The sequence below is a fragment of the Giraffa tippelskirchi genome, chromosome 1 (assembly GCF_054371585.1).
Source record: "Giraffa tippelskirchi isolate mGirTip1 chromosome 1, T2T-mGirTip1v1.2.pri, whole genome shotgun sequence".
NCBI classification, from domain to species: domain Eukaryota; kingdom Metazoa; phylum Chordata; class Mammalia; order Artiodactyla; family Giraffidae; genus Giraffa; species Giraffa tippelskirchi.
Genome location: NC_137275.1, coordinates 195153282 through 195178438, shown reverse-complemented (window position 1 = coordinate 195178438; position 25157 = coordinate 195153282). Strand labels below are relative to the sequence as shown.

The following is a 25157-nucleotide window of genomic DNA, read 5'->3' as shown; positions in this document are numbered from 1 at the left end:
AAGGAAAGATCTGGCTGTGGTCTGTCTCACTGGTGCTATGCTCCTGGGGAAGACGTATCATCCTTTACATCTGCAGTTTATAGATTAGCACTTCTCTACCCTGACTTCAAATAAGAATTACTTGGGGACACTTATAAAAATTACTGTTGGCTGGGCAACAATCCAGAACAATTAAATACAAGTAATGTGCGTAGTTTGTGTTCAGTTCAGTTCAGTCGCTCAGCCAAGTCCGACTCATTGTGACCTTATGGACTGCAGCACGCCAGGCTTCCCTGTCCATCACCAACTCCTGGAGCCTACTCAAACTCATATCCATCGCGTCGGTGATGCCATCTGACCATCTCATCCTCTGTCATCCCCTTCTCCTCCTGCCTTCAATCTTTCCCAGCATCAGAGTCTTCTCAAAATGAGTCAGTTCTTTGCATCAGGTGGACAAAGTATTGGAGATTCAGCTTCAGCATCAGTCTTTCCAGTGAATATTCAGGACTGATTTCCTTTAGAATGGACTAGATGGATCTCCTTGCAGTCCAAGGGACTCTCAAGAGTCTTCTCCAACACCACAGTTCTAAAGCATCAATTCTTCTGCACTCAGCTTTCTTTATAGTCCAACTCTCACATCCATACATGACTACTGGAAAAACCATAGCTTTGACTAAATGGACCTTTGTTGGCAAAGTAATGTTTCTGCTTTTTAATATGCTGTCTAGGTTGGTGATAAGTTTCCTTCCAAGGAGTAAGCGTCTTTTAATTTCATGGCTGCAGTCACCATCTGCAGTGATTTTGGAGCCCCTCAAAATAAAGCCTGACACTGTTTCCATTGTTTCCCCATCTATTTGCCAGGAAGTGATGGGACTGTATGCCATGATCTTAGTTTTCTGAATATTGATTTTTAAGCCAACTTTTTCACTCTTCTCTTTCACTTTCCTCAAGAGGCTCTTTAGTTCTTCTTCACTTTCTGCCGTAAGGGCTTCTTCACTTTCTGCATATCTGAGGTTATTGATATTTCTCCTGGCAATCTTGATTCCAGCTTGTGCTTCAAAAGACTTAATGGGATTCTATGGTGTAGGTAAGAGTGATAACATTTGATCCATAAAAGAAGGGATTTTTTTTGTTCTTTTAGAACACTTTTGGATCATAATATGTCAGATGCTATGAGAATTTCAGTTCACTATATCAAAGCATGATTTGATGTAGTAGTTTTACCCTGTAGCTAAATCATTCTGAATTTCAGGGCCACCTTCATACTCTAAAGGTCTTACAACTCTTTTGGAAGAAATACTGCCTCCTGATGCTCTGTTCTAGTTTCAGAGAGTCTTTGTATATTTTTCCTACAAAAATTCACTTCATCTACTTAACATCTCTCTTAAGTCAATTAATATATTTTTTTGTCTCCAGTGTTTTTTCTCATTCTGCCCTAAAATGCATTCTTAACCCTTGTCTGTCCAGGCTCCTCCTTGTTAAACTATTGTCAAAAAAGTTAATTCATTTTTTCATTAATCAGCTATTTAGATCAAGTTCCCTCTGTGTTCATCGTTGTCTCTGAAGGTGGTTTCAAATGTTCCATGCACTTCATACTTATCCTTCTAATTGCTTAGGATGTTAGTCTGCCAACTGTAAGCAGGCATATGGCTGTTATTCTTAACTCAGAGATATAGGCTGCTGCTGCTGCTAAGTTGCTTCAGTCGTGTCCGACTCTGTGCGATCCCATAAACGGCAGCCCACCAGGCTCCTCCATCCCTGGGATTCTCCAAGCAAGAATACTGGAGTGGGTTGCCATTTCCTTCTCCAATTCATGCATGCATGGTAAGTCGCTTCAGTCGTGTCCGACTCTGTGCGACCCCATAGACGGCAGCCCACCAGGCTCCTCTGTCCACAGGATTTTCTAGGCAACAATACTGGAGTGGGTCACCATGTCCTCCAAGAGATATAGGGGTGCTATTTTAATAGAAGAACAAGAGCAGAGAAGTATTATTATTCTAGATTCTTCTATGTTTTGGGATAGTGGAAGTTAACTTTTAACTTTCACCCCCCTCTTGATTTCTAAGAGATGAAAGAACAGTTTATCACAGGTTCATGCAGATTAACAAATAAGGGCCCAGGTGTCTTTAGAATGGCAGCCTTTCAGTTCTTCTGAAACTACAAAAACTGCTTAATTCAAAGGAATGGTTGCAGTCATTGAGATCAAGGGTGAGTTTGCTCCCCTCCCCATCTCAGCATAACATCCTGAGATTCCCTCTTGGTTGTGCTCTTCTGGTCCATGGTGGCTCAGACAGTAAAGAGTCTGCCTGCAATGTGGGACACTTGGGTTTGATCCCTGGGTTGGGAAAATCCCCTGGAGAAGGAAACAGCTATCCACTCCAGTGTTCTTGCCTGGAAAATCCCATGGATGGAGGAGTCTGGCAGGCTATAGTCCATGGGGTCGCAAAGAGTTGACTAACACTAACATTTCTGGATGAGTCTTGGGCTTTTAAGGATAGTACAGCATTTGTCTCATACATCAAACATGGAATGGTGTTCTGTTTCACATATGATAATATACATGTTTCAATGCTATTCTCCCAGAACGTCCCACCCTCACCTTCTCCCTCAGAGTCCATAAAGTTGTTCTATGCATCTGTGTCTCTTATTCTGTCTCGCATATAGGGTTATCGTTACCATCTTTCAAATTCCATATATATGCATTAGTATACTGTATTGGTGTTTTTCTTTCTGGCTTACTTCACTCTGTATAAATGGCTCCAGTTTCATCCATCTCAGTAGAACCAATTCAAATGTATTTTTTTTAATGGCTGAGTAATATTCCATTGTGTATATGTACCACAGCTTCCTTATCCATTTGTCTGCCGATGGACATCTAGGTTGCTTCCATGTCCTGGCTATTGTAAACAGTGCTGCGATGAACATTGGGGTACACGCGTCTCTTTCAATTCTGGTTTCCTCGGTGTATATGCCCAGCAGTGGGATTGCTGGGTCATATGGCAGTTCTATTCCCAGTTTTTTAAGGAATCTCCACACTGTTCTCCATAGTGGCTGTACTAGTTTGCATTCCCACCAACAGCGTAAGAGGGTTCCCTTTTCTCCACACCCTCTCCAGCATTTATTGCTTGTAGACTTTTGGATAGCAGCCATTCTGACTGGTGTGAAATGATACCTCGTTGTGGTTTTGATTTGCATTTCTCTAATAATGAGTGATGTTGAGCATCTTTTCATGTGTTTGTTAGCCATCTGTATGTCTTCTTTGGAGAAATGTCTGTATATTACCATATGTGAAACAGAACACCATTCCATGTTTGATGCATGAGACAAATGCTAAGGGCCGGGGCAATGGGATGACCCTGAGGGATGGGATGGGGAGGGATGGGGTGGGGGGTCCAGCAGGGGGAACACATGTAAACCCATGGCTGATTCATGTCAATATATGGCAAAAACTATTACAATATTGTAAAGTAATTAGCCCCCAACTAAAATAAATAAATTTATATAAAAAAAAAAAAGGATAGTACAGAAAAAAGAAATAAGCATCAGGAGTTTGAATTGGCTCTGAACCTGCCAAAGCTACCAGATACTGGGACCCAGCTTTGATGATGCCTAGTATTCTTGTTGGAAGGAGTAATTTTATCATTAAAGACAATATATCTCTTCTTACTTAAGTGGCAGTTGAGTTGGCGTTATTTCTTTTGATTTTGTCAATTCATAAGAAGAAAAGCAAGTCCACATGGTTTATAGGAGAGAAAATTGGTTAACTGCTCAGATTGAGACTGAGAATCTTGAAAGGTAATAAGAATTAGGAATTGAATACAACCTCTCCTACCATGAATACAATGTTAGCAACCATGTACAGAGATGATGCAAAACAGTGAGCAACTTCATGTTAAGTAGGTGAAAGAAACAAAACTGTTAAATCAGAGCAGAAAAAGGAATAAAAATAAAAGGAATCCAGATTGGAAAAGAAGAAGTAAAACTTTCACTGTTTGCAGATGACATTATCCTCTACATAGAAAATCCTAAAGACTCCACTAGAAAATTACTTGAGCTAATCAATGAATATAGTAAAGTTGAAGGATATAAAATTAACACACAGAAATCCCTTGCATTCCTATACACTAACAATGAGAAAACAGAAAGAGAAATTAAGGAAACAATTCCATTCACCATTGCAATGAAAAGAATAAAATACTTAGGAATACATCTACCTAATGAAACAAAAGACTTATATATAGAAAACTATAAAACACTGGTGAAAGAAATCAAAGAGGACACAAATAGATGGAAAAATATACTGTGTTCATGGATTGAAAGAATCAATATAGTGAAAATGAGTATACTACCCAAAGCAATCTATAGATTCAATGCAATCCCTATAAAGCTACCAAAGGTATTTTTCAGAGAACTAGAACAAATCATTTCACAGTTTGTATGGAAATACAAAAAACCTCGAATAGCCAAAGCAATCTTGAGAAAGAAGAATGGAACTGGAGGAATCAACCTGCCTGACTTCAGGCTCTACTACAAAGCCACAGTCGTCAAGACAGTATGGTACTGGCACAAGGACAGAAATATAGATCAATGGAACAAAATAGAAAGCCTAGAGATAAATCCATGCACCTATGTGTTCTTATAAGATATGTGTTTGCAAATAATTTTTCACAATCTGTGGTTTGTTCTTTCATTATCTCAATAGTGTCACTGATGAAGTTTTGAATTTTAATAAAATTAAAGTTTTGAATTTTAATAAAATTTTCTTATCACTTTTTTCCTTTTGGGATTGTGGTTTTGATGTTGTATATTAAAAAAGTCATATATATTTTCCCATCTTCTAGAATTTTTATTGTTTTGCATTTTACAGTTAGATCTATGATCTACATTGAGTAATTTTTTTGTGAGAAGTATATAAAGTCTAAGTTCACAGTTTTAGCACATGGATATCTAGTTTTTCTAGCACCATTTGTTGAGAAGATTATCTGATCTCCAAGGAATTGTTTTCGCTTTGTCAAAGGTAAGCTGATTGTATTTATGTCAGTCTATTTCTAGACTCTTTATCCTGTTCTATTGATCTATGTGTCTATTATTTAGACAATAGAATGCTATCTTGATTGCTGTACCTTTTTAGTAAGATTTGATATCAGGTAGTGTCAGTCCTCCAGTTTTTTTTCTTTTTCAGTATTATGTTGTTTATTCCAGGTCTTTTGCCTTTCCATACAAACTTTAGAACCAATTTGTCAGTATTTACAAAATAATTTACATAGATTTGGTTGGAATTATGTTGAATTATAGTTAATTTGGAAAAAATTGAATTTAAGCAATGTAGACTTCTAATCCATGAACATAGAATATCTTTCCATTTATTTATATCTTTTAAAATTTCTTTTCTCATTGTTCTATAACTATCTGAACATAGAATCTTAAAACATTTTTCTAGATTTATGTCTATTTCATTTCTTTGTCCTAGTGTAAGTGATATTGTGTCTTTGATTTCTAATTAGTTATTTAATTTTAGTAAATTGTGTCTTTCAGGAGTTTGTTCATTTAACTAGCTTGTCAAATTTATTGGCATAAAATTGTTCCTAATTGTTTTAATTGTTTTTTACAATGTATATGGAATCTGGAATGATGTCCTCTCTTTCTTTCACAAGTGAAACTTGGTAATTCTTGTTTTCTTTCTTTTTTATTAATACATCTAGATAGAGGTTTGTGTTTCATTAATCTTTTCAAGAGACCTCTTCTCATTTCTGTATCTATTTTCTACTTAATTGATTTCTACTTTGCTTTTATTTTATTGTTTTGTTCCTTTTACTTTAATTTCCTCTTCTTTTACTAGCTCCTTAAGATGAAAGCTCAGATCATTGCTTTTAAATCTTTTGTCCTTTCTAGGTATTTCCCTTTAAGCATTGCTTTAGCTACATTCCTCTAAATCTTGTTGTATTTTGCTTCCATTATCATTCAGTTCAAAATATTTTCTAATTTCCTTAGGGATTTCTTTTTTTGATTCATGAGTTATTTAGAACTTTGTTGCTTAGCTTCCAAATGTTTAAGGATATCTTTTTGCTCTTGACTTCTTGTATCAAAGATCATACTTTTATTGGTTTTATTGTTTTTAGAAAATATGTTTTGTATGCAGAGAAAGAAATGGCAACCTATTCCAGTCCTCTTGCCTGGAAAATCCCATGGATGGAGGAGCCTGGTAGGCTAGAGTCCATGGGGTCGCAAAGAGTTGGACAGGGCTGAGTGACTTCACTTCACTCACTTCTTACTTTATCGTTGGAGAAGGAAATGGCAACCCACTCCAGTATTCTTGCCTGGAGAATCCCATGGACAGAGGAGCCTGGTGGGCCATGGTCCATGGGGTCGCAGAGGGTTGGTCATGTCTGAAGTGACTAAGCAGCAGCAGCGTGCTTTGTATGAATCCAGTTCTTTGAAGTGGACTGAGATGTTTCATGGCCCAGCAGCTGGTCTCTCTCTTAACTATTTCACATATACCTGGAAAATATGTGAATTCCACAGTTGGTGGGTATAGTGTTCTATAAATATCAGTAAAGTTAAATTGGCTAATAATCTTATTCAAGTCTTTACATATTTATTAATTTTTGTGGTTCTACAACTTTATTTGACAATAACAGTTGGTTCTCATCCATATTCTCTGCCTGCAGTTTTTTGAAAGTGATGACAGGTACGTAGGCAATCAACATATAGAGCTTGTTTGGTGAATCTTCATCTTCATTACATTTTCTGGACAATCACACACCAATATAAGATGGGACATTCCTTATTCCCTTGGCACAGATAGCTTTATTAAGTGTGGTGTCAGTGTGTACATCTGGAGTTCCCATCTCCTTTATGGCAAATTTCCGGATTTCTTTGAGTGCCTGAGGGAAACACTTCTTGGAACTCATTCTATAGATGTGGTTGTGAATGTTGATAGTGTATTCTCTGCTCATCACCTCATTGATGGCGAAACAGCCCTTCTTCTTGCCACCTTTCTTTGAGGGAGCCATTCTGCTGGACTCTTATTGGAAAGCATTTTAAAATATATTTGTTTTAATCAAGTACTGGAATAGAAAAGTTAAAATCTCCATTTTTAATTAGAATTTGTCTCTTTCCAGACTGGCTCTGTCAGTTTTTTGCACTGAGTATACTGAAGCTTTGTATTAGATGAAAACACATTTAGGATTGTTATTTTTTCTTAATAAATTGTTACTGCATCATTATGAAAGGCCCATCTTTACTCTGGTGTGCACTAAGTCGCTTCAGTCATGTCTGACTCTTTGTGACCTCATGGACTGTAGCCCACAGGCTCCTCTGTCCATGAAATTCTCCAGGCAAGAATACTGGCATGGGTCGCCATGCCCTTCTCCAGGAGATCTTCCCAAACCAGGGATTGAACCCACGTCTCTTAAGTCTCCTGCATTGGCAGGTGGGTTCTTTACCACTAGCGTCATCTGGGAAGCCCTTATTGCTGGTAATACTTCTTATTATGAATTCTATTTCTTGTGTAGCCCCACTAGCATTCTTCTGATTAGTTATTTGCATGGTATAATTTTCCAATCTTTTTTTTTTTTTAACATGTGTCTATACTTGAAGTCCATTTCTTGAAAACAACATATTAACGTATGCTTCTTCAGTTCAGTTCAGTTGCTCAGTCGTGTTCGACTCTTTGCCACCCCATGAACCACAGCACGCCAGGCCTCCCTGTCCAGCATCAATTCCTGGAGTTTACCCAAACTCATGTCCATTCAGTCGGTGATGCCATCCAACCATCTCATCTTCTGTCATCCCCTTCTCCTCCTGCTTTCAATCGTTCCCAGCAAGAGGGTCTTTTCCAGTGAGTCAGCTCTTTGCATCAGGTGGCCAAAGTATTGGAGTTTCAGCTTCAACATCAGTCCTTCCAATGGACACACAGGACTGATCTGCTTTAGGATGGACTGGTTGGATCTCCTTTCAGTCCAAGAGACTCTCAAGAGCCTTCTCCAACACCACAGTTCTAAAGCATCAATTGTTCTTCACTCAGCTTTCTTTATGGTCCAACTCTCACATCCATACATGACTACTGGAAAAACCATAGCTTTGACTAAATGGACCTTTGTTGGCAAAGTAATGTTTCTGCTTTTTAATATGCTGTCTAGGTTGGTTATAACTTTTCTTTCAAGGAGTAAGTGTCTTTTAATTTCATGGTTGTAATCATCATCTGCAGTGAGTTTGGAGCCTCAAAAAAATAAAGTCTGTCACTGTTTTCACTGTTTCCCCATCTATTTGCCATGAAGTGATGGGACCAGATGCCATGATCTTAGTTTTCTGAATGTTGAACTTTAATCCAACTTTTTCACTCTCCTCTTTCACTTTCATCAAGAGGCTTTTTAGTTCTTCAATTTCTGCCATGAGGGTGGTGTCATCTGCATATTTGAGGTTATTGATATTTCTCCCGGCAATCTTGATTCCAGCTTGTGCTTCATCCAGCCAAGTGTTTCTCATGATGTACTCTGCATATAAATTAAATATGCAGGGTGACAATATACAGCCTTGATGTACTCCTTTTCCTATTTGGAACCAGTCTGTTGTTCCATGTTCAGTTCTCACTGTTGTTTCCTGACCTACATACAGGTTTCTCAAGAGGAAGGTCAGGTGATCTGATATTCCCATCTCTTTAAGAATTTTCCACAGTTTATTGTGATCCACATAGTCAAAGGCGTTGGCATAGTCAATAAAGCAGAAATAGATGTTTTTCTGGAACTCTCTTGCTTTTTCGATGATCCAGCGGATGTTGGCAGTTTGATCTCTGGTTCCTCTGCTTTTTCTAAAACCAGCCTGAACATCTGGAAGTTCACAGTTCATGTATTGCTGAAGCCTGTCTTGGAGAATTTTGAGCATTACTTTACTAGCATGTGAGATGAGTGCAATTGTGTGGTAGTTTGAGCATTCTTTGACATTGCCTTTCTTTGGGATTGGAATGAAAACTGACCTTTTCCAGTCCTGTGGCCACTGCTGAGTTTTCCAGATTTGCTGGCACATTGAGTGCAGCACTTTCACAGCATCATCTTTTAGGATTTGAAATAGCTCAACTGGAATTCCATTGCCTCCCTTAGCTTTGTTTGTAGTGATGCTTCCTTCCTAAGGCCCACTTGACTTCACATTCCAGGTTGTCCAGCTCTAGGTGAGTGATCACACCATCGTGATTATCTGGGTCATGAAGATTTTTTTGTACAGTTCTTCTGTGAATTCTTGCCACCTCGTCTTAATATCTTTTGCTTCTTTTAGGTCCATACCATTTCTATCCTTCATTGAGCCCATCTTTGTATGAAATATTCCCTTGGTATCTCTAATTTTCTTGAAGAGATCTCTAGTCTTTCCCATTCCATTGTTTCCTTCTATTTCTTTGCACTGATCGCTGAGGAATGCTTTCTTATCTCTCTTTGCTATTTTTTGGAACTCTGCATTCAAATGGGTATATCTTTACTTGTCTAGTTTGATGATCTTTACCTTTTAATTGTAGTTTTAGTCCACTCACAGTTGAAATAGTTATTAAGTTTGAATTTAAGATCACCATTGCCTTTTTTGTTTTCTGTTCCTCTTTTCATCATTTCTATCTTCTTTAATTAACTAAGTATTTAAAACTACATTCTATCTTAACTTACCTGTTGATTCTTAGCTATTTTAGTGATTGGCATAGAGATTACAATATACATCCTTATATCACCATAGTCTACCTTGAATTAGTATGATATTTCTTTAAGTATAATATAAAAAACTTACCATGACATATTTTAATTGATTTGTCCCATTCTTAGTGCAATTGTTGTCTTTCATTTTACCTCTGCATTTTATAAGCCCTACCATACATTTTAATGCACTTTGAATAGTAAAATATATTTTTAAAAAAGTGAGACTAATACTTTCTATTTACTTGCATATACATGCTTCCTGACATGCTATATCCCTTCATTTTGATTTCTGTTTCTATCTGATATCATTTCCCTTCAGCACAAAAAGCTTTCTGTTATATTTCTTTCTGCAGGGGAAAATTCTCTTGTCAATTGTTTTTGTTATTCTTTTTTTCTATTATTTTTAGAGGATATTTTCAGTTAATATAGAATTCTAGGTCAACAGTCTCTCCTTTTCCTTCTGGTAGTTTAAAGATTTCTTGTCTTTGTCTTCTGGCTTGTACTAATATTCACTGATATTTTCTTTTGCAGTATATACTGTTTTGTTAAGTTTACCCAGTAAAATTTTCATTTCAGCTATTGTATTTTGCAGTTCTTGATTTTACCTGAAATTATTTTATGGTTTCTTTTTCTCTGCTGAGCTTTCTTCATCTCTTTGATCATTATGTCCATCTTTTCCTTTGAACCAAGGAACATATTTCTAATAACTGTTATAAAGTCTTTTTATGGTAACTTTAACATCTATTTCATCTCTGCATGTGTACTGAAGTGGATTGCCATGCCCTGCTCCAGGGGGTCTTCCTGACCCAGGGGGTCGAAACTGCATCTCCTGCGATTCCTGCATTGTAGGTGGATTGTTTATCGCTGAGCCACCGGGGAAGCCCCATATCATCTCTCAGTTCAGTTCAGTCGCTCAGTAGTGTCCGACTCTTTGTGACTCCACGGAATGCAACACACAAGGCTTCCCTGTGCATCACCAACTCCTGGAGTTTACCCAAACCCATGTCCATTGAGTCAGTGATGCCATCCAACCATCTCATCCTCTATTGTCCCCTTCTCCTCCTGCCTTCAATCGTTCCCAGCATCAGGGTCTTTTCCAGTGAATCAGTGCTTTGCATCAGGTGGCCAAAGTGTTGGGGTTTCAACTTCAACATCAGTCCTTCCAGTGAATATTCAGGACTGATTTCCTTTAGGATGGACTGGTTGGATCTCCTTGCAGTCCAAGGGACTCTCAAGAGTCTTCTCCAACACCACAGTTCAAAAGCATCAATTCTGCACTCAGCTTTCTTTATAGTCCAACTCTCACATCCATACATGACTACTGGAAAAACCATAGCTTTGACTAGATGAAACTTTGTTGGCAAAGTAATGTCTCTGTTTTTTACTATGCTATCTAGGTTGGTCATAACTTTTATTCCAAGAAGTAAGTGTCTTTTAATTTCATGGCTGCAGTCACCATCTGCAGTGAGTTTGGAGCCCAAAAAAGTAAAGTCTGCCACTGTTTCCATTGTTTCCCCATCTATTTGCCATGAAGTGATGGGACCAGATGCCATGATCTTAGTTTTATGAATGTTGAGCTTTAAGCCAACTTTTTCACTCTCCTCTTTCACTTTCATCAAGAGGCTCTTTAGTTCTTTTTCCCTTTCTGCCATGAGGGTGGTGTCATCTGCATATATGAGGTTATTGATATTTCTCCTGGCAATCTTTGTTCCAGCTTGTGCTTCATCCAGCCCAGCATTTCTCATGATGTATTCTGCATAATTTAAATAAGCAGGGTGACAATATACAGCCTTGACACACTCCTTTTCCTATTTGGAATCAGTCTGTTGTTCCACGTCCATTTCTAACTGCTGCTTCCTGATCTGCATACAGATTTCTCAGGAGACAGGTCAGGTGGTCTGTTATTCCCATCTCTTGAAGAATTTTCCATAGTTTATTGTGATCCACAGTCAAAGGTGTTGGCATAGTCAATAAAGCAGAAATAGATGTTTTTCTGGAACTCTCTTGCTTTTTCGATGATCCAGCGGATGTTGGCAATTTGATCTCTGGTTCCTCTGCTTTTTCTAAAACCAGCCTGAACATCTGGAAGTTCACAGTTCATGTATTGTTGAAGCCTGGCTTGGAGAATATAGAGCATTACTTAACTAGTGTGTGAGATGAGTGAAATTGTGTGGTAGTTTGAGCATTCTTTGGCATTGCCTTTCTTTGGGATTGGAATGAAAACTGACTTTTTTCCAGTCCTGTGGCCACTGCTGAGTTTTCCAAATTTCCTAGTATCATCTCTAGGTCCATTTTATTAACTATTTTTGATTATAGATCACATGTATTTCTATTCATGTCTGATAATTTTTATTGTATGTTGAATATTGTAGATGCCACATTGCTGAGAGCTTTGATTTTATTTTTCTCCTCTAAAGACAGTTGAACTTTTACCTCCTTGCAGTTAATTTATTTGCACATCAGTTAGACCTTGTCCAATTTTGTTTTAGCCTTTGTAGCATAGATCTAGTGTTGTCCTTAATCTAAGGTTAATGTAGTTTTCCTCCTAAAGGATTGCTATTCTCAGATCTCAACCACCACTCATGGTGGTTTGTGAGGTTTATCCATTTTGCCTGGTCAGAGTTCCACATCTCAGACCTGTCTAATATAGAATCACTATTAGCTCCAGGCACCTCTTCCCTCCATAGCTATTTTCTACCAAGATACATGAAGACTGGCCTGAACTTCAGCAGTTTAATATTCAGTCAAAGACTCAAGGAGAATCCTACAGATGTTGGGGGGTCCTTTCTCTTGTTAAATCCCTCCTCTTTGGTACTTTGCCCTCTACAAATCCCAGCTACCTAAGCAATTGTGAAATTTTGTTTCTTATGTCTGGTGAGACTTCTGTTCTTTATTTGGTCTTGTCTTTGTGGTATAATTTGGAAAGTGTTTCCAAATCAAAAGTTACAGAGAATGAGGAATTTACCTCATGCATTTCACATCTTTGAAGCTCTCTGACATTTAGGGTCCAAAGCAGTTTTTCCATGTTGTTACCCTGTGAGGGTAAGCCTGGTACCTATAATTCTGTCATGGTGGGATCCAGGAATCACTTTCCTTTTTTTTAAAAAATAAAATTATCTTTTTATAAAACCCATTTAATTTTGATACTTTATTTGTATGTTTATGAGGATCTTCAGCATTTCCCTGCTCATGGCAGAGGGAGAGAGGCAGTCATAGATATTAAGAGTAATATAAGAACTCATTAATATACACACACCAAAAGAGCCTACCATCCCCTTTGTATTTGTAATGCTTTTCCTTCATAATACCAGAGCGATTGACAGGATTTGTATTTCTGTTAGAACTCCAAATGAGAGCTGAAAGTGCTGGCAAAGCAAAGTAACTTGGCAAATATTAGCACATCTCTTGGGGGATCTGAGATCACTTGTCAGCCTTCTTTGCTCCATTACTTCCTGTTGACCATATTGTTGTGGAGCCATAGAATCAGCTGTCTTCTGTCCACCATCTTCCACCTTAACATCCTCACCCAATCACTGAGGCTTGGGGTACTCCACACTGGTTGTAAAAGCTTTCATATTTAGAGTCAGGATTTAAAAATGTTGGAGAAGGTAACACGTTAAATTGGAGGCTCATTGGGGTGTAAGTAATCCCAGATATTTTTATGATGGTAATTGCTGTGGAAAAGGTTGAAGTTGAGCTGAAGCTATTTTAGGGAGGTGGTAGGGAGACCTGGGTTCAATCCCTGTGTAGGTAAGATCTTCTGGAAAAGGAAATGGCAACCCACTCCAGTATTCTTGCCTGGAAAACCCCATGGACAGAGGAACCTGGTAGGCTACAGTCCATGTGATCGCAAAGAGTCAGACATGACTGAGCGACTTCACTTCACTTGAGAAACAGAAAAAGCATAGAATAGAGGAAATGATGTGATGCTTAGCAAAGATAAGTTTTGAGGAGTCACAACATGGCTCCCTAAAGTTTGTTTTCTGGTTGATAAAGAAAAGAGTAGAAATATTTGACAAACAATCCTTTCCATTGCTCACCCATTTCTGGTGAATAAACTCAAAGAGGCAACTGGGCAAAATTTGAGAGAGAAAGTGTAGTGTATTCTCTGCCTCCAGTGTTTGGCTAGCGTAGATTAGAAAAAGAGTTACTAGAGGAACTGACATGCTGACTTACTGCATCAAATGGGGACAGCCCTGAGTCTCTCAAGATTCATCCCTCTGTCAAGGGTCCTACCTGGAGTCTCTTCAAAAATCTGTGAATGACCTCCAAAAAGTCAGGTAGCAATGACTTTTAAAGTTAAGCAACATATAACTTATTTACTTTTTCTCAGGAGTAAATCAGAGCAATTAACGAAACCAATAGATTATTAATTAAATTAAATAGCTAAAGTTAATTAACTAAAATTAAATCAGAAAATAATTCGAGTTTTCTCCTTGGGGGGAAATGAGAAAAAAAAAAAACAAAAACAGTTGAGAAATGTTGCCATAGTACCTCAGATAATCCTTTAAAGATTGTTCGATGATATGCCACAATTAAAGAACTCCCAACCACATCTTTGTCTTATTTTCAAGTTGTGGATAATTTTTCTTAAACTGAGAGAGTCACAGAGTAGAAATGGCTGTCTGGCACATCTAGATAAGAAGGGCCAGAGGCAGGTAGTTCAGACTCCCTGGAAAGAGTTGGGGCAGAAACAAACCTGTTGTGGAATTCAAAGGCTCCAGGATTCAGCTGAGGGGCATTCAGACCTGGGGTGGACCAGAATCTGGAAGTGAGAGACAGAGTGGCAGCAACATCTCAGCTCAACATATGCCAGTGCAGATAGACCACATCTGGTCCAGCCATGCAACATGTTCCATCATTCACACATCCTTTCAGACTGCACCTGCATCCATAGGGGTAGGGTCAGAACTAACTGAAATGAATTTGATTACATTTCCATCAGACAGCCCCTTGGGAACTCAGAATAGAAATTAAACTTAGATAGAGAATGGCAACCTACTCCAGTATTCTTGCCTGGAGGTTTCCACGGACAGACCAAGGAATCACAAAGAGTTGGACACGACTGAGTGACTAACATATAGAGAAAAATATAACAAATCATATTTCTTCTACCCCTGCATTTTGGGTCTGAGATTTTGCCTCCTACACGTACTTTTGAAGAAACACAGGTGAGGAACATACAATAATGTGGTGGGGGACAGGACTCAGGGCTCTCCTATACTTCTTGAGAGCCTGAAACAGTTGCTGAGCAAAGCCGCAGAAGAATATGCACTGGGTCTAAGTGAGCTTCTCCCATAGAAATTCTTACACATGATATGGGTGCATAGAGATTATTAACTTCAAGCAAAAGTTAAATATTTCAGTATTGAATTGGTAGAGATAGTGGTCTTTCTCACAAAATTATACTGGCTGACTCTTTCTTTTGCTCAACTTGTCATCTTTCCAGGTAATAAAATCTTGTCTGAATGTTAGCATTTTCCTTTATGAGCTACTTGAATCATAGAAAAAAAGCCCTGAGCTCTGTAAAAGAAGTTTCTGTGAGTGATGCTGGCAATGTGAGAGGAGAAATAGAGAATGTGAGAGGGGAAATGGTTGTCCAGCTCCGTGTGATTGAGAAGATTTATCTATCAGTTTGGTGAAATTATGAAAGGAATATACGAGGATTTAAGAGTCACTGCCTAAATGGAAATTTCTCATTTTACAGATAAGAAAACTGATGTTCAGGAAAATGGGGAGGGGGAGTGCCCAAAACACAGGTAGAGACAAAGTGGGTGGAACACAGAGGGAGAAGAGAATTTCACTTTCCTTTTCTGGCCTTAATCACTATGATACGAATTGAAAATAATGAAATGTTTATTTTTTCCCCCTCCTTGACCCATACCTTCATGCTTTTAATCCAAATACATTAATTAAAATTCAGGCATTTAATCATAACCACAAGCCTATATGTGGATTTCCCTGGTAGCTCAGCTGGTACAGCTGGTAAGCAATCCACCTGCAGAGGAGAGGAGGAGGAGACCCCAGTTCGATTTCTGGGTTGGGAAAATCCCTTGAAGAAGGGATAGGCTACTCACTCCAGTATTCTTGGGCTTCCCTGGTGGCTCAGATGGTAAAGAATCCACCTGCAATGCGGGAGACCTGGGTTCAATCCGTGGGTTGGGAAGATCACCTGGAGGAGGGCATGGCAACCCACTCCAGTTTTCTTGCCTGGAGAATCCTCATGGACAGAGAAGCCTGGTAGGCTGCTGCAGTCCATGGGGTCGCAAAGAGTCAGACATGACAGAGCGACTGAACTGAACTGAATATGGTCTCAATAAAGAAATACTAGTATAAAGTGCAGCCTTAAATGTGGTTCTTCAGTTCAGTTCAGTTCAGTCGCTTAGTTTTTCTCAAAAAATTTGAAAACATCCAATCTCAAGTGTTATCTTTATGTCCACCACTTGTTTCTCTCTTAGGGGCTCCATTTATGTCCTATGAGCTTCTGCAGGTCCCACGGGGTACATGTTGTTTCTCTCTTTTCTTGAGCTTTGGGAGGGAGGCAGGAGAGGATTTCAACAGGTCCTGAAATAGGGTCTGTTTTGTATTATAGGAATCTAGAAAATGAGAACAGAAGGTCATGGAACTGCATACAAGAAGAACAGCTATTGCAAAAGGGATGCAAACACAAACTCTATTCTGAGCTGACTCTTCTCAGCTCTCAGCCCTTTTAATCTGAACAGCTCTTCAGAAATCTTTAAATCTCCATTCTGATAGCCAGTGGCAAAAACGGAAATACCACCAGATTTTGGAAGGAAACTTTGAAAACTGTTTAACTTTATAAATAAGGATACTCAGGCTCATGGGGCTTCCCAGGTGGTACAGTCGTAAAGACTGCCAATGCAGGAGATGCAAGAGATGTTTTGGGTTCAATCCCCGGGTCAGGAAGATCCCCTGGAGGAGGCATTGGCAACCCACTCCAATATTCTGGCCTGGAAAATTCCACGGACAGAGGAACCTGATGGACTACACTCTATGGGGTCACAAAGAGTTGTACATGACTGAGCCACTAAGTGTGTGAGCACACACACACACACACACACACACACACACACACACACACACTTGGCTCACAGAAATGAAGCAACTGGTCTAATGACACAGACTAGGTTAATGATAGAATTTAGAAAAGAGTGTGAATATTCAGGTAACACTTAAGAAAATATTTTAGTACAGTGAAATCATGGACAATGTTTTTGTCATGGCATTATTTGTTTCTGTATATTTGCCTAACTGCAAAATGTTTTGAACAAAGAAACATTTAGGGGCTTTCAAACTATTAGGATTTTTTGACTCTGAGTTGAGAAAATAGATATATACGTGTGCAAACTAGTACGTGGGTGTTCAGATTTATACACATAATTTATAACAATAAAAACTATTCCCTGACTTACTCAATTACCATCATGTCATTTTTTCCCCTAATGGAACCACTTTTCTTCTATTTCTTCTGCAACTTATACCAGTGTTTCCATATAGTATATTATTTTATAGATGCAGCACTATAAGCTAACTTTCATTATTTTAGACATTATGTATTAGTTTTCTGTTATGGCAATAGATGATTTAACTCAGTCCAAATGCTGTTTATAATAGAACCTGAGATTGCATTTCTCAACCCCTGATGAGAAGTGATCTGATTTATTGATTTTGACAAATCAGTGACATTTCTTACTACTATGACATTTCTTGCAACTTAGTGTTATGAAGCAGGTTAATGTCTGTTCCACTGCTATGTGCATAGATTGGAGTTCTTTACAGATGCAAAGTCACTTATTACCCACCTTTTGAGATATGTATTATTATTCCTGTTTTCCGACATTATGGAATGAGCCTAATCTAAGGTTATATCCTGTGTAATTGGGATTTATCTCTTGATTTCAAAGACCAATCTTTTCCCAATGTTTCATAGTGTCCCTAGAAGAAAGTTTCTTTTCAACATACCTTTCTCTGTAATTTTGGGTGTCACTAGGTTCTGTGGCTACTGTTACATTTTCTTGCACAGGAAACTTTTGAAAAAAGAGTTATGTGAGTCTTGAAGAGTGTCATGAAGAGTTGTAAGTGGGATAGGAAGGGATACCTGGCCCATCTTCTTCCCATCTGGTGATGGGAAGAAGATGGGCCAGTCTCCCAATTTGATTTTATGAGAAAAGAGGACAAAGCTGAGACTAGTAGGCTTCAAATCTCAAGCATTTTTCTCCTGGAGCTGGTTGATTTTCTCCCCCAAATCCTTTGAATTCAGGTGGTTGGGGAGAACTCCAGCAACTAAAAGAGGTTTCTTCAATACAGAAGAGAAAATTTCCTTTTGTCTTGTCTTATACTTTCAGTAGCAAGGATGAGGAAATGCTATGATGGGCTAAGATATTGATAATGTAACTGAAAGAATAAAAGTGACTTCTGCTCATGTCTTCTTCCCAGACTGGAAGATAGCTCTTGCCTAAGAATGTGATTGCCTTCCTCCAATAAGGAATTTCAAAGTTTTAGCAGCATCTTTGGTCAGCTAAGGAAAAGACAATTGTGAAGTGTCTCTCTCAGTGATAAGCTGTTTTTAGCACCAGCAGTTCTGAAAGTGTGTGTTTGTGTCTGTGTGATGTAGAGAGGGTCCAAAGCAAATCAAAGTCTTAGGAATAGTAAAACGAAGAGGAAACTCTGCAGTGACAGAACTGACATTACAAATCATGGCACAGTAGAACAATGCTTGTGTTCTTTCTAGGTTTAATCTTGACTGTCACTGGAAAATAATATTTGCTTTTGGGAATATGTGTGTGTGTGTGTGTGTGTGTGTGTGTGTGCATGTGTGTGTTTTCATCTATTTGACTGACTTAACAGTTACTTCTTGGGCAATCAGAAGAACAGAGAACCAAGGCTGCAGTTCACACTGGTGGAAAGACTTTGAAGAACATGGGGCTTTGAGTAAGTCTACTTACCAAATACTGAATATACATTTGATCTCTATTCTGCTGGAGTCCCCCTCAGTTCAGTTTGGTTCAGTCACTCATTTGTGTTTGACTCTTTGCGACTCCATGGACTGCTGCACGCTAAGCTTCCCTGTCCATCACCAATTCCTGGAGCCTACTCAAACTCATGTCCATTGAGTTGGTGATGCCATCAATGTTTTTAAGCCGACTTTTTCACTCTCCTCTTTCACTTTCATCAAGAGGCTCTTTAGCTCCTCATCACCTTCTGCCATAAGGGTGGTGTCATCTGCATATCTGAGGTTATTGATATTTCTCCCAGCAATCTTGATTCCAGCTTGTGCTTCATCCAGCCTGGAATTTCACATGATGTACTCTGCATATAAGTTAAATAAGCAGGGTGACAATATACAGTCTTGACGTACTCCTTCCCCAATTTGGAGCCAGTCTGTTGTTTCATGTCCAGTTCTAACTTGACCTGCATACAGATTTCTCAGGAGGCAGGTCAGGTGGTCTGGTATTCCCATCTCTTGAAGAATTTTCCACAGTTTGTTGTGATCCACACAGTCAAAGGCTTTGGCGTAGTCAATAAAGCAGAAGTAGAAGTAGGAATTCTCCTAGCTTATGCTAATATATTAATAAATATGTGCGCATTGACAAAATGAAGCACTGTGAGGACATTGGAAAAATTAACTGCTTTAGGTAGTGGGTGAGGATTTTTTTATAATGTTGATGGAAATTCACCTGAGGATTAGAAGAAGGTATTTTTGTTAAAAGGTACACAATAGCAAAGTTAAGAAGCTAGCATATCCACGGAGGCTCTTTGTGACCAATAGAAAAGCCTTAATTAGGGTTTCCTGATAGCTCAGTTGGTTTGACCCTGGGTTTGATTTCTGGGTCGGGAAGATCTATCTGCTGGAGAAGGGATATGTTACACACTCCAATATTCTTGGCTTTCCCTTATGGCTCAGCTGGTAAAGAATCTGCCTGCAATGCAGGAGACCTGGGTTTGATCCCTGGGTTGGGAAGATCCTCTGGAGAAGGGAAAAGCTACCCACTCCAGTATTCTAGCCTGAAGAATTCCATGGACTGTATAGTTAATGGGGTTGCAGAGTCAGATACGACTGAGTGACTTTCACTTTCACTTCTCAGGATACAAATAATTTCCTCTCTTGTTCTGTAATTCCCTTGTTATTTCAGTTCTTCAGTAATGCCTTGTGTATGATACTGGTGGGGATAAGAGGGCCAGAACAGTGAAGGTGGGTGTGTCTTGCCCCTCATCCAACCCTTCAGTGGTGTCTGTGCTGAGACATTCTGGGAACTGACCAGACATGGTGTTGGAGGTAGCCTGATGAAGGACAGAAACAACTGATCATCAAGTGAACAACTCAGAAAAAAGCCACACAAGTCTCCTTCCTCTCCTTTCTTGCACCATGTTAAAAGAAGGTGAAGGGAAGAGAAGAGAAAAAAGAAGAGGACAGGATAAAAAGGAGGGAAAAGAGAGGAGAAAAATCATTAAAAAAAAAAGTTAATAATAAGCTATCACTTTCCTCTGAAGAGCCAATGTTAAACATAATCTTTTCTGGGTTTCTTAATGTGAATATCTACAAATCAATCAATGTAATGCTCCACATTAACAAACTGAAGAATAAAAACCATATGATCACCTCAGTCCAGTTCAGTTCAGTTCAGTTCAGTCGCTCAGTCGTGTCTGACTTTTTGCAACCCCATGAATTGCAGCACGCCAGGCCTCCCTGTCCATCACCAACTCCCAGAGTCTACCCAAACCCATGTCTATCAAGTTAGTGATGCCATCCAACCATCTCATCCTCTGTCGTCCCCTTCTCCTCCTGCCCCCAATCCTACCCAGCATTAGGTTCTTTTCCAATGAGTCAACTCTTAGCATGAGGTGGCCAAAGTGTTGGAGTTTCAGCTTCAACATCAGTCCTTCCAGTGAACACCCAGGATTGATCTCCTTTAGGATGGATTGATTGGATCTCCTTGCAGTCCAAGGGACTCTCAACAGTCTTCTCCAACACCACAGCTCAAAAGCATCAATTCTGTGGCGCTCAGCTTTCTTCACCGTCCAACTCTCACATCCATACATGACCACTGGAAAAACCATAGCCTTGACTAGACGGACTTTTGTTGGCAAAGTAATGTCTCTGCTTTTAAATAAGCTATCTAAGTTGGCCATAACCTTCCTTCCAAGGAGTAAGTGTCTTTTAATTTCATGGCTGCAATCACAATAAGCAGTGATTTTGGAGCCCCCCAAAATAAAGTCTGACACTGTTTCCACTGTTTCCCCATCTATCTGCCATGAAGTGATGGGAACAGATGTCATGATCTTAGTTTTCTAGATGCAGAAAAAGTTTTTAACAAAATTCGACATCCATTTCTGATAAAAATTCTCCAGAAAGGGGGCACCAAGGGATCATACCTCAACATAATAAAGGTCATATATGACAAACCCACAGCTAACATACTCAATGATGAAAAACTGGAAACATTTCCTCTGAGATCAGGAACAAGACAAGAATGCCCACTTTTTGCTACTTTTATTCAACATAGTATTGGAACTCCTAGTCACAGCAATCAGAAAATAAAAAGAAATAAAAGAAATCCAAATTGTTGCAGATGACATGAAACTATACATAGAAAATTCTAAAGACAGCCCCAGAAAACTACTAGAGCTCATCAGCAAATTCAGTGAAGTTGCAGGATACAAATTAATATACAAAAATCCATTGCATTTCTACACACTAACAATGAGCTAACAGAAAGAGAAATTAAAGAAACAATTCTACTTACCACCTCATCAAAAAGAATATATCTAAGGAGATAAAAGACCTATACTTGGAAAACTATGAGACACTAATGAAAGAAATGAAGATCAACACAAATAGATGAAAAGATACAGCATGTTCTTGGACTGGAAGAATTGATATTGTTAAAATGACCATACTACCAAGGCAATCTACAGATTCAGTACATTTCTTATCAAAATATCAATGGAACTAGAACAAGTAATTTTAAAATTTGTGCAGAAACACAAAAGACCTCAAATGACTGAAACAATTTGGAGAAAGAACAGAGCTGAAGGAATCACACTCCCTGAATTCAGACTATACAACAAATCTACAGTGATCAAAACAGTATGGTATTGGCACACACACAAAAAGACACATAGATCAATGGAACAGAATAGAAAGCCAAGAAATAAACCTATGCATTTATGGTCAATTAATCTACAACAAAGGAGACAAGAATATACAATGAAGAAAAGACAGCCTTTTCAATAAGTGGTGCTGGAAAAACTGGACAACTACAAGTAAAAGAATGGAAATGTTCTAAAACATTCTCTAACATCATACACAAAAATAAACTCAAAATGGATTAAGAACCTAAATGTTGAGAATGAAAATCATAAAACTACTAGAGGAAAACATAGGTAGAATACTCTTGAATGTTAATTGTAGCAATATTTTTTGGATCCCTCTCCTAAGGCAAAAGTGAAAGTGAAACTGCTAGCTGCTCAGTTGTGTCTGACTCTTTGCAACCCCATGGACCATAGCCTGCCAGGCTCCTCTGTCCATGGGCTTCTCTAGGCAAAAATACTGGAGTGGGTTGCCATTTCCTTGTACAGGAGATCTTCCCAACTCAGGGATCAAACCCAGGTCTCCTACATTGCAGGCAGTTTCTTTACCAATTGAGCCACTAGGGAAGCCTCAGTAAAGGCAATAAAAATAAAAATAAACAAATGGGACCTAATTAAACTTAAAAGTTTTGCACATCAAAGGAAACCGCTGACAAAATGAAAAGACAACCTACTGAATGTGAGAAAATACTTTCAAATGAGATGATAGATAAGGGCTTAATATCAAAAATATATAAATAACTCATGCAACTCAACATCAAAAAAACCCCAAAAAACCCAGACAATCTGATTAAAAAAATAGGCTGAAAACCTAAATAGACATTTTCCAAAGAGGAAATACAGATGGCCATCAGGCACATGAAAACATGTTCACAGTTGCTAATCATCATGGAAATGAAAATCAAAATCACAGTGAGATATCACTTCAAACTGGTCAGAGTGACTACCATCAAAAAGAACAGAAATAACATATGTTGGTGGGGATAGGAGGAAAAGTAAACACTACTATCCTGTTGGTGGGAATGTAAATTGATACAGAAACTGTGGGGAACAGTATAAAGGTTTCTCAAAAACCTAAAACTAGGACTACCATATGACTCAGCAATTTCATTTCAGTTCAGTTGCTCAGTGGTGTTCAGCTCTTTGCAGCCCCATGGACTACAGCATGCCAGGCTTCCAGGTCTTGCTCAAACTCATGTCCATCAAGTTGGTGATGCCATCCAACCATCTTATCCTCTGTCATCCCCTTCTCCTCCTGCATTCCTAGGTATATATCTGAAAAATAAACAAAAATACTAATTTGAAAAGATACATGCACCCCAGTTCAATAGCAGCATTGTTCACATTTGCCAAGATATGGAAGCAACCTAAGTATCCATTGGCAGATGAATGGATAAAAAAGATTGGACTATATATATAGGTATATAAATAATGAAAATATAAATAATGAAATACTACTCATCCATGAAATTAAAATGGTGACTGCAGCCATGAAATTAAAAGATGCTTGCTCCTTGGAAGAAAAGCTATGACCAACATAGACAGCATATTAAAAAGCAGAGACATTACTTTGTCAACAAAGGTCTGTCTAGTCAAAGCTATGGTTTTTCCAGTAGTCATGTATGAATGTGAGAGTTGGACTATAAAGAAAGCTGGGCACCGGAAGAATTGATGCTTTTGAACTGTGGTGCTGGAGAAGATTCTTGAGAGCCCCTTGGACTGCGAGGAGATCCAACCAGTCCATCCTAAAGGAAATCAGTCCTGAATATTCACTGGAAGAACTGATGCTGAAGCTGAAACTTCAATAATTTGACTACCTGATGTGAAGCACTGACTCATTGGAAAAAACCCTGATGCCAGGAAAGATTGAAGGTGGGAGGAGAAGGGAATGACAGAGGATGAGATGGTTGGATGGCATCACCTACTCAATAGACATGAGTTTGAGCAAACTCTGGGAGTTGGTGATGGACAGGGAAGCCTGGTGTGCTGCAGTCCATAGGGTAGAAAAGAGTTGGACATGACTGAGTGACTGAACTGAACTCAGCCATGAAAAATGAAAATTTGCCATTTGCAGGAAAATGGATGTCCTTGAGGCCATTTTTAATGAAATAAGTCAGACAGAGGAAGACAAATACTGGATAATATCACTCATCTGTGAAATCTAAAAAATATAACAAACTAGTTAATCTAATATAAAAGAAACAGACTTGTAGATATACAGAACAAACTAGTGGTTACCAGTAGGGAGAAGGAAGGGGGAAGGGGCAATACAGGAAAGGGGGAGTAAGAGGTACAAGCTATTATGTATAAAATAAATTTCAAGAATATACTTCACAATAGAAAATACAGCCAGCATTCTATAATAACTATAAATGGAGTGTAATACTAAAAAAAAAAGAATGTGTGCTTCCTCTTGGTCTCAGGTCAGTCTTCCAATTACTTCCTTTTAGCAAATCTCCCCTTCATGTCACCATCACCCCTGTGATCTCTACTCTGGAAGCTGAAAACCTGGACAGGGTTTCTAAAGGCCCAGACAGTCTTCATTTCCATGTGGACCCTCACTGGGGACAGACTGGGGGCCCTACATGCACAGGTGTAAGAGGGTCCATTCAGGACTGAGTACACTTCCACTTGGCTCCCTGCTATGCTCCAGAAGATTATTTCCCTAAGAATTCAAGTTTCTTCATTTTATCTTGCCTGTTGGTGATGCTCTGCCCACTCCTCTTGTCTCCTTTATCATCTTTGAAGCGTCTATAGTCCTTATGAGTGAAAAACGAATCCTGGACTCTCTCTGTCTCTCATATTAATCCTGATCATTGTTTGTGTTTTCCCAATGCAAGATTCACATCTGTTCAGTTACAGGGAGGAAAGAATTCCTCAGGATAAAATTAAAAGAATTTGGTGGGTACAGAATGAGGTTGAAACACAGATTAATATTTAGAAAGATTACTCCACTGCCCTGACATTATACAGACAGGGTGTTTTCTACATCACTTCTTTACAAGTGGGAGCCATTTACAATTCTCAACACCCATCTTGCTGAGAGAAGGTGATGGCATCACATTGTTAAACTGAAAATGGATCTAGAAAAACACAAGAAACCAAAAACTATGTAACAAGAAGGCACATATGAAAAATTCCCCGTATATGTGCAGTACTTTTGCTAAGTGTGCACTAGAGATCCAAATTTATGGTGCTGATAGAGCCCACATCTTGACCTCTGAGGCTAAGCTGTTTGGGTTACTACAGAGTTTGCAAATTTAAGTCACTTTCAGTTGGTACTCTCTGGCTTCTGGCCAAACTGAGGTCTGAAGTCCAGACCGCCCAGTGACTGAATACAGAAAACTCTTAATGCTTTGGAAGTGTTTCAAATCTTTCAGGCCATTAGGGGAC

At 38.8% G+C, this 25157-nt stretch overlaps 1 pseudogene; it reads right to left on the bottom strand.

Moving 5' to 3' along the window:
* Window positions 1-6566: 6566 nt before the first annotated feature.
* On the bottom strand, window positions 6567-6992 carry LOC145516412 (large ribosomal subunit protein eL31 pseudogene; annotated as a pseudogene).
* Window positions 6993-25157: the final 18165 nt, after the last annotated feature.